This window comes from Tamandua tetradactyla, chromosome 1 (genome assembly GCF_023851605.1).
Source record: "Tamandua tetradactyla isolate mTamTet1 chromosome 1, mTamTet1.pri, whole genome shotgun sequence".
Classification (NCBI taxonomy): Eukaryota; Metazoa; Chordata; class Mammalia; order Pilosa; family Myrmecophagidae; genus Tamandua; species Tamandua tetradactyla.
Window position 1 is genome coordinate 160,031,935 of NC_135327.1, and position 9,502 is coordinate 160,041,436.

At 33.2% G+C, this 9,502-nt stretch overlaps 1 pseudogene; it reads right to left on the reverse strand.

Annotated features, from left to right (window-relative positions):
- LOC143681553 (ubiquitin-conjugating enzyme E2 Q1 pseudogene) overlaps positions 1–7,279 on the reverse strand; it is a 38,665-nt pseudogene extending 31,386 nt beyond the window's left edge.
- Positions 7,280–9,502: the final 2,223 nt, after the last annotated feature.

The window sequence follows — 9,502 nt, forward strand, 5'->3', positions numbered from 1 at the left end:
TCAGTTATTTCACCTGTAAATGGTAATATCTTTATTCTCAATCCCACAATATTTACATAAATATTCAAAATCTCTTATGACTATAAAAGTATTTGGCAAATGGTAAATATTTTATGTGTCAATTAGGATTTAATCCTTGAATTTTCATTGAGATAAGAGATTGGTTGGGGAGGATGAATGAGCACAAGATCGTACGAGCCTTGGATTTAGTGTATTAATGTGTATTTAGTTTAATTTAGTGTATTTTTGGATCGTAGTATATTAATGTTCTCCACATTAGCATTTATAGTTAAACCAGTCAAAGAAATAGTATCTGAAAATACACCTTATTCCAATTAACTGAAAATAGCACTGTTATATGTAACAAATATTATAGTGATTGGATTGCTGGTCATCTGCTCATGTTATTATTTGAGTTTTGGTTTCCATTCTTACATGAAAATTTTCTGGAGGGCTGGAACTACCTTGGTTATAATCTATTCTGGTTAATAGAAAGTGTGACCATGGAAACATATTGCTTTCTTTTATAAGGACTCTGAAATGGTTTCAGAATTACAAATATATCCTAAGTAAGCTAATCCATGTGATTAATGAAAATATTAAAAAATAACATAAGCCCTAAAATTTGTACCACAAAGAGTTGATCAATATATTAAAATTAGATAATAAATTTAAAGCTTTACAATGTAAATGAGGGTGCATATCTGCTTTATCTTTATAAAACAATTTAGTTAGGCATTTTCTGGTTTGAAATTTTATAACATGTCCCTGAATATTGATTTATAAGACTTATGAAAAATGATTACTTTTGTACAAAATACTGCCAAATATGAAGAGGTCATAAATTAGGTATACTGGTAAGAAAGAAATCTGTAAATTGCACTTCACTTATTATGTCTACATAACTAGAAACTTAGTAAGAGAAATGTTGAAATAGTTTTCTGGCAAACATAAATAATTTTACATGGATAAGTAAACAATTGTGTTTCCAGATTCATGTTTTAAAATTTATTGAGTCTTTGCTTCTCAATGGACGTTTTATAAAACTAGTCTATCAATATCATAGATTGTCATTTTTAAGACTCTTCTGTAACCAATTCCATCAAAATGTTTTGAAATTGATGGAATGATGAAATTACCAATCAACCAAGAAATAACCAAAAAATCACTGGTAATAAGAAAACTATATTTCTTACAACAAAACTTCCTTAAAGAAGTTTTCCCTATTTACATGAAAGTTCATAGAAGAGCTAATGATGACCATTTCTCTCCAACTAGGGACAAACATATAACCAAAGGAATAAAGGTTTACACTGAGAATAGAAGGAGTCTTAAAAGCATTAGAATAATGGTAATACGATCCACTCTCGGGATTACTAACTTTCTCAACTTTTCTAGAGTTTACTAACTTCTAAAACTAATGCCTGATAAAAAAAAATAATAATTATTCTTCATTATAATTTATTTATGGTGGCTTTATTTCTTTAACAAATATTTATTGTTTATTTTTCTGCAGTTCCTAATGTCTAATACACGTATGGTCTATGTGCGGAAAGAAAAATGTATTGGAAATACTGACACTAAAAATTAATTTCAAAAAGAACAAATAAACTCCAATTTTGATGGGTGCTACAGAATCCATTAAATAAAATGACAACCTAGTTAACATGTCCACAAACTATCAAGATTCTAAATGTGTGAGTGTATGTAGAAATACAGTCACAGGTATTGTTTTCATGCCAGGTTTAATGGCAAAGTTCTTTCTTATTTTATGACTTGTAAACCATATGTTTTCTTATAATTTTTATATTGTTTGCTACTATTTCTCTTTACAGGTGTTTCTTATATCTCAGATATTTCCCTACTCTTTACACGTTTTAATAGTAATTATGGACTAGGTCTCCATTGCTCCTTTAAGTAAATAAACAGAATGTTCATCTGGAAAAAAATCAATGTGTTAATTCAGAGGGTAACTAGAAATATCAAGACAATCTGAGCAGGAATGTGAGAGCAATTGCTAGTAATTTAGGGGCTGAAAAATATTGTAATTTGATGATTTTTTTCACTGAAATTCAGATTAACCACTCCAGTACAGACAAAAGAGTACTGAGCAATGGACAACATCTGTTGGTTATCAGCTACAGAGCCTATTAATGGCTAAAGTGTGCCAGAAAATGTGGGTGTATTAATGTTTGCACTTCTGTAGCTCATAGATGAATGGAGACATTCTATGTTTTGAAATAGGTCTTTTTACAAATGGATTAGTTTAAGTTTATTACTGAGTTCAGTGGCTTTAAAGTAAATTTTGTAATAAAGTTTCATTGCCTAATAAATGAATAGCTCCTATAACAATAGTAATATTCTTAGGCATTATTATATATGAGTTAGGATTTCAATATTGCAAAAAGTATATTGAGAAAAATCCCAGTGATTCAATAAAGATAGCTCTGAATGGTTCCTTTTTACTTGAAACTGCCGATTGCATTCCAGGGAAAACTTACTCTTTTAACAAACTAATATAAACTCTATTGTCTAATCTGAAAAACAAAATTAAGTCATTGAGAATCAAATTTAAAGGGAAATTATTTTCTCTATTTTTAAAGGAAAAAAAATCTCTACTGAAGTCCCATAAAGAAAACCGAAAAGTCAGTAGAACTGACTGGCTTTGCTGAACTAAAGAAAGCCACAGGCATATTTTATGTGGGCCTGTATATATGCCCAGTTTTTGTTCCACAAGAAAGGAAGAGTCCAGATCTCCTTTGGCCATTATTTGCATAAGGCTTCTCAAATCAGCAAGGCTGGAACTTTCCCTTCAGAAACTTACCTTTCTATTTCAACTCTCTTATTTGGCTGTATCTCCATTTAGTATCCCAGGAACTAGACAGTATTTTGTTTTGATGCTCTTTGATACAGCACAGATGACACTCAGGTTGTTACCATATGACCGGGAAATAACTAGAGAGTGATTTGAAACACTTCCATTACATATTCCCAAAAAGGATTTGACCCTAAAAGTGCTTTCAGACTATCATGTGCTTCTCACTAATATTGATTTGTTTGTTGCTGAAGGAATGAAGACAGAAATTGGTAACTCACAAGAAATACTGATGAATTTAACCAACTCAAAATGTACCAGTGTATTATATAATATTATAGATAAGTTGAAAATATACATTCTTCCCAGATCATGAAATTGCTAGAAACTGTGTGAGTAAAGAGAACTAAGTTCTAAGCCCAACTAAGCAGAAATGATAAAACTTTAAAGAAAGCAGTTCATATTTTTATAACATTTTATAGTTTGTGAAGTGATTCCATGGATATCACTTCAAATAATTTATCCCTTATTAATCATGTGAATATAAAATAAGTTTGTATTATTTGAATTTTGCAAGTAGAAACAGAGACTCAAGAGATTTTGCAACCTGCTAGACATCACATTTGTAGAAATGGCATCATTAACAATGAACAGTAGAACTTAGTTCTGCTGATATCTCATGCAGTGTTCATTTCATTGCAACATAGTGATGTTCAAAAAATCAGGGCCAGGAATAGGGAGAGACCAGTCTTAAAATAAGGCTGATACTCTTCCTGCATGATCCTGAAAGTGAGAACCTTGTTAAATTTTGTCCCCTGGGCATATCATTTATTTCATTCTAATGCAAGTCTTGGACAAAATCATAAAATGTGTATGATGAAAGATTGATTCAGTTTACTCAGTGGTAAATCAGTAATATAAGAGCATAAACTTATAGGTTTTTTGGTAAGAATTCTATGAGATGACACATGTAGAACATTTAGAACAGAGAATGATATATGATTGTCTGGTACATGTTTTTTCTTCTTTTTTGTATCATAAGTTTTAAGCCCAGTGTAACTTCTCATCCTGATACTAGGATGGGTCTTATTATATTACAAAAAGTATGCAGTTATTAATTTATGAGGTACGGAAAAAACAGAACAAATTAATTTGGTCTCAAATTCTGACTTCTGTTCTTGCAAACTATCCTCTAAAGGAAAGTCCTGCAAAGGCTTAAATGACATGTAATTTAGACAACTTAAGTTATATGTCACAAAGAATGAATGTTACAAGGCAATGCAATCAGGACAGTGACAAATTTTCAATTTATTCAACCATCTCTGTGTGTCAGAGCATACTCATCATGTTATTTAATATTTTATTAATTAAAAATTAATTAAAAATTAATTTTTACTTAATTAATTAATTAAGTAAGTAAAAATTAATTAAGCTATATTATCTGAAGAAATTATATAACTGCAAATGATAATTCTGAAAGTATAAGTTAATGTAACATGGCAAGAAAAAGAAATAAAAATAAAAGAAATAATTGTCTTTACTCACAGATGGCATGCTTGTTTATGGGATAAATCCCAAATAATCTAAAAACGAGTCCTGAAACTAATAAGCTAGTTTAGCAAGGTCTAGGGATACAAGGTCAGTTTAAAAGTCAATTGCATTCTGAAGTGCCAGAATTAAAGAATTGGAATTTGATATTAAAATAACAATACCATTTATAAAGCTCCATAAGATGAAGTATTTAGATACAAATTTATCAAAATATGCACAAAATATGTGTTAGAAAACACTGAGGAAACAAATTGAAGAAATTCTAAATAATTGAAGAAATGTGCCAGTTTCATGATTTGGCTGTCATTTTATTGTTAAGTGGTCAATTCTTCCCAACTTGACTATAGATTCAATATAATCTTAGTCAAAACTCCTACAAACATAGTGTGGGCAACAACAAACTGATTCTTACATTTATTTGTAAAAAACAAGCTATTAGAATAGCCAAACCAATCACAAAAATGAAGAACAATATTAAGGACTCACCTAACTCAATTTCAAGAAATGTTATAAAACTATAATAATCAAAACAGTGTGTTACTGACAAAGGGAAGATAAACAGATTAAGGGAACAGAATAGAGAGTCTACAAATAGAGCCACATGGATGTAGTCAACTGATTTGTGACAAAGGATTGAAGTCAAATCAGTGGATAAAAGGGAACCTTTCAGAGCAAAGATGACCAAATGCTGAGCAACAATCATTGGATGACCAAATGCTAAACAACAAAAACTTCAAAACATATCTCACACATGACAAAAATTAACTCAAAAGTAGGTAATAGGTAGAAATGTAACATGCTTCCAGAAGAAAACATAAGAGGATATGTGAATTTGGAGATGAGTTTTTCACCACAATACCAAGTTTATAGATTATGAAAGAAAAAAATAAGATGAACTCTATTTAAATTAAAACTTTTTGCTCTGAAAAAGACACTCTTAAGAGAAAGCAAAGACAAACCACTGGTTTGGACTAAATATTTTAAATCACATTTAAGATAAAAGACATGTCAAAAGAGAGAAAGAAATCTTAAAAATCAATAATGAGAAAAAAATTAATGGGCAACAGAGGTGAACAGATACCTCCCAAAGAAGATATACAGATCACAAGTAAACATATATAAAGATGCTCAATATCATTGTCACTATGGAAATTCAAATCAAAATAACAATGAGATACTATTAAACACCTATTGGAATTTGTAAAGTCCAAAAATTGACAATACCAAATGTTAGCAAGAAAACAGAGCAACAGAAACTCTTACTCATTGATGGCTGGTGAGAATTGAAGTGGTATAACCTCTTTGGAAGAGTTCAACAGTTCTTATAAAGTGAAAAATAGACTTGCCATATGACCCAGAACTCACGTTTCTAGCTTAAACAAGTAAAAGAAAAACTTATGCTTCTTTTCCTAGAAACGGGTGGTCCTTCAGTGTTCTGGCTGACAGTTCATTGGACTGCCTGCTACAAAACTGGGATAATCTTCCCACCACAGACCAAAATAGGAAAACTTATTTTCTACTACAATTTTGCCTGGCCACAGTATCACCTGAAAGACAGCCAACATTGTCCCTCATATAAGACAGTCACCTTTAACGCAGTTAGATATCTTTCATAAGAAGGAAGGAAAGTGGCAAAAATCCCTTATGTACAGTTTTTATAGTCTTATATATCAAAACAAACCTATGAAAGACTCTTGCAAATTATGTTATGCCCAGGAAAACTGTCAAAAACTTCTTCCTCATGACTCTTCTTCACAGAAGACCAATATGTTAAATAATCTTTTAAATAGCAACCCCCTCTCCCCCTGAAACCTTGTTTAGTCCTTATTAAAATCCATTGCGGCCAAATATAAAACTTCCCTTCTAAATTATAGCTCTCTTTTTTTAGGAAATGGGAAACTTAGTCCTTATTAAAATCCATTGCGGCCAAATATAAAACTTCCCTTCTAAATTATAGCTCTCTTTTTTCAGGAAATGGGAAACTTAGAGGACAAAAGTATTTCCAAATGCCCCAACTCAGGAACATAAAATGGGAAATGCCAGCAGTCAATATGAGCCAAACAATGGGGAAGCACAACTCTCCAATGGAACTCACATTTCAATCCCATCCACCATTCTGTAAAAGACAGGAGAAGTAGTAAAAAATTCCCTATTCCCAGATATTTATAGCTCTTTATCAATACAAGTACCTGAAAGTGACTTGTAGTTTATATTATGCCTATGTCTCAATTTCCATTACAGAAAAAAATGTGTTTGCTAAAAGGCATGAGAAAATATACCAGCAAGCCAGTCAGTTGTAATAAACGAAGGGAGATCAGTCAGGAGAAGTAGGAAAATCTGTCTCTGTTCCAGGGGAGGTTAAGTGGAAGCCTTAAAAAGTTACTAATTGAGCTCAGATTTTACTAGGCACCCATTTCATCAGCCAGTCTGCCCCTGACATTCAGAGGAAGATGCAAAAGCTTTCCTTGGGCCCACAAACTCCCACTAATGACTTATTATAAGCTGCCTTTTCTGTCTTTAATAATCAAGACAAGACCGAGCATGAAGGAAAAGCATAGAGAGGTAAAAGCAAAAGACCAGAGAACAAGCTCAGCTTATTGCAGTCACTGTTAACAGTGCCTTGACCTCTCAAGATCACCCAAAATGTGGCTCCAGTCTTCAAATGTCTTGCTCCAACTATGACTCAGACAACTACTGGCAAAGAGGGTGCCAGAAACCTTGAGACAACCTTCAACCTCGGAACCCAAGGGACATCACACCCAGGGACTGCCCTGACTTCTGAAGGAGGGGCAGGACAGCCCCTCGAGCCCTGCTCACAGCAAAAGATGATGACTGAGGGTGCTTGAGGCCACATATAGCTCTGCTGACTTCACATCTGTCCAACTTGAAGGAGCCCTGGCTGACACCCGACATGGCAGGTAAAATGATTGATTTCTTAATTAACACTGGAGTCACTCTGTCGTAAACTGCCACTCTGAGCCACCTCCACTCAGACTTGCCTAATTATGGTAGCGGACAGTAAAGCCAAAACTAAAAGCATCACTACCCCTCTCCTTTGTAAGCTCAAATACATTCTAATGTCCCAACAACTTCTCATCATGACTAAATGCCCCACCTCCTTCTAGGGAGAGACCTTCTTCACTCCTTAGGAGCCACCGTAAACTAGCATACTCAACTAGAGTTTACCCCTTGTTTGCCCCAAAGTCCCTACTTAACATCCTAAAGGAAACCCTTAAGTAAACAGAGCAGTGTGGATGGGATGAAAGCATCCTGAGGGAAGTCTGCTGAGAAGCCCCAGGCCATGTTCAGGTCAATTCTAGACTAACCTTTCCCCCCTCAGAAGGAACATCACTTTAAATGAGAAAATAAAAGCCTCCAGGCAATTACAAAAATTCCTTGAAAACCAACTCTTACTCCCATGTCCTAGTTCTCAGTCCTAAATATCAAAGATGCTTTTTTTTTTTTTTTTGCATGGGCAAAAAAATTGAACCCGGGTCTCTGGCATGACAGGTGAGAACTTTGCCACTGAACCACCATTGCCTGCCCTCAAGGATGCATTTTTGGATCCCTCTTTGCCCTAACTCTCAATACCTATTTTCTCTTAAATGGTCAAAACTTAAAAACAAAAATCCTTGCCCAGCTTACTTAAACAGTGCTGCCCTGAGGATTTCAAAATATTCCTCAAAACTTAGTCTTTCAAGATAATAACTTTGTGACCTAACATTTTCCTAATATGAAAGTGAATTTTGTTTCTGTAGTCATTGCTAACTGAATGAATATGGAAAGCTGCAGAAAGTTTAAAAAAAAAATGAATTTCGTAATCAGGCCCTGGATAAATGTGGAAAGTTATGAAAAGTTTAAGAAAGTAAGTTTTATTTATAGTCACTGCTGACTGCAAGAAGTTATAAAGAGTTTTATAAAAATGAATTCTGTCATAGTCAATGCTGCTCTCAGTTAAACTGCTCTTAATGAAAGGATATAAAAAGTTTTTAATCATCTGAGTACTCTGTCTAAAAGATAAAAATTTTAGATCATATCAAAATAATATACTTGTTTATGTTGTCTTTATCTTCCTTTATGTCAAAAACAAGTCTTCTCTTAAAGGAAAACTGTTAGAAAAAATTTGTCCTTTCACCTTGTAAAAGTGAAGTGCTAAAATGGTTTAAATATTAATTAAAAAATATTACATAATTGAGAGATATCATCTAGCCTTCTATTAGCTAAATTTGCAAAGTAAAATGTTATTCATGTATTTAAAATTGCTTTAAAATTCCTGAAAACTTAACAATGTTCTATCCTAATACTAATCTGTATAATGTTAGAAGTTATAAATCATAGGAACAACAAAATTTGCTTGTCAGTTGCACTACTTGACTCTAAACCTTCTCTTAAAATTCAGGTGGTCAACTGTAAGTCAAAACTTCATCTTCAATAAAAGGACTTAAAAGAAGCAACAAGACAAGTATAAAAATTATGTTCTACCTGTTAATTAACGTAACCCTAGTAAATATGTAAAGGTAAAGCAAAACAGAACTTCTGCTGTAATTTGTCAAATATTTTTATTTCTAAAAGGAGCTTCATTGACTGAAAAACAAAGCAAGCAATGTATACAATAGTCAAACTAGAGGGAAGCCAAAGCCCAGTTCCCAGGTACTTAAATTCAGAAAGCAAAACTAATTCTTCTCACCTGAGCTCTAGAACTAAGAAAAAAGAAAAAAACTTATATCTTCCTAGTTCAGCATGCTCATACAGCAGTGTAAAAAGAACAAAGCTTTCCCTTAATTAAACACCGCCAAGACATACCAATTTCTTAAATACTGTGCTCTAACCAACAGGAAAATAGCAATAATTCATTGCCCTGGCCATCAAAGAAATAACCTTAACATCTCTTGAAGAAATAACAGCCAACACAGCAGCCAAAGACACAGCCTGATCAATTTAGGCCCTTCTAAGCCTCATTCCTATGCCTCTTAATTTAGGATATACACCCTCTTATTCCCCAGCTGAGCAGGATGAGCTGCCCTGCTAGAATTCACTCTTGGACTTGAAAGATGGTCATTCCCCAGTATCCCTGGCTAATGTATCTCCTAGTCCTGCTTTCTTCTATCCTCCTTTTGCTATTAATTGGTCTTTGCA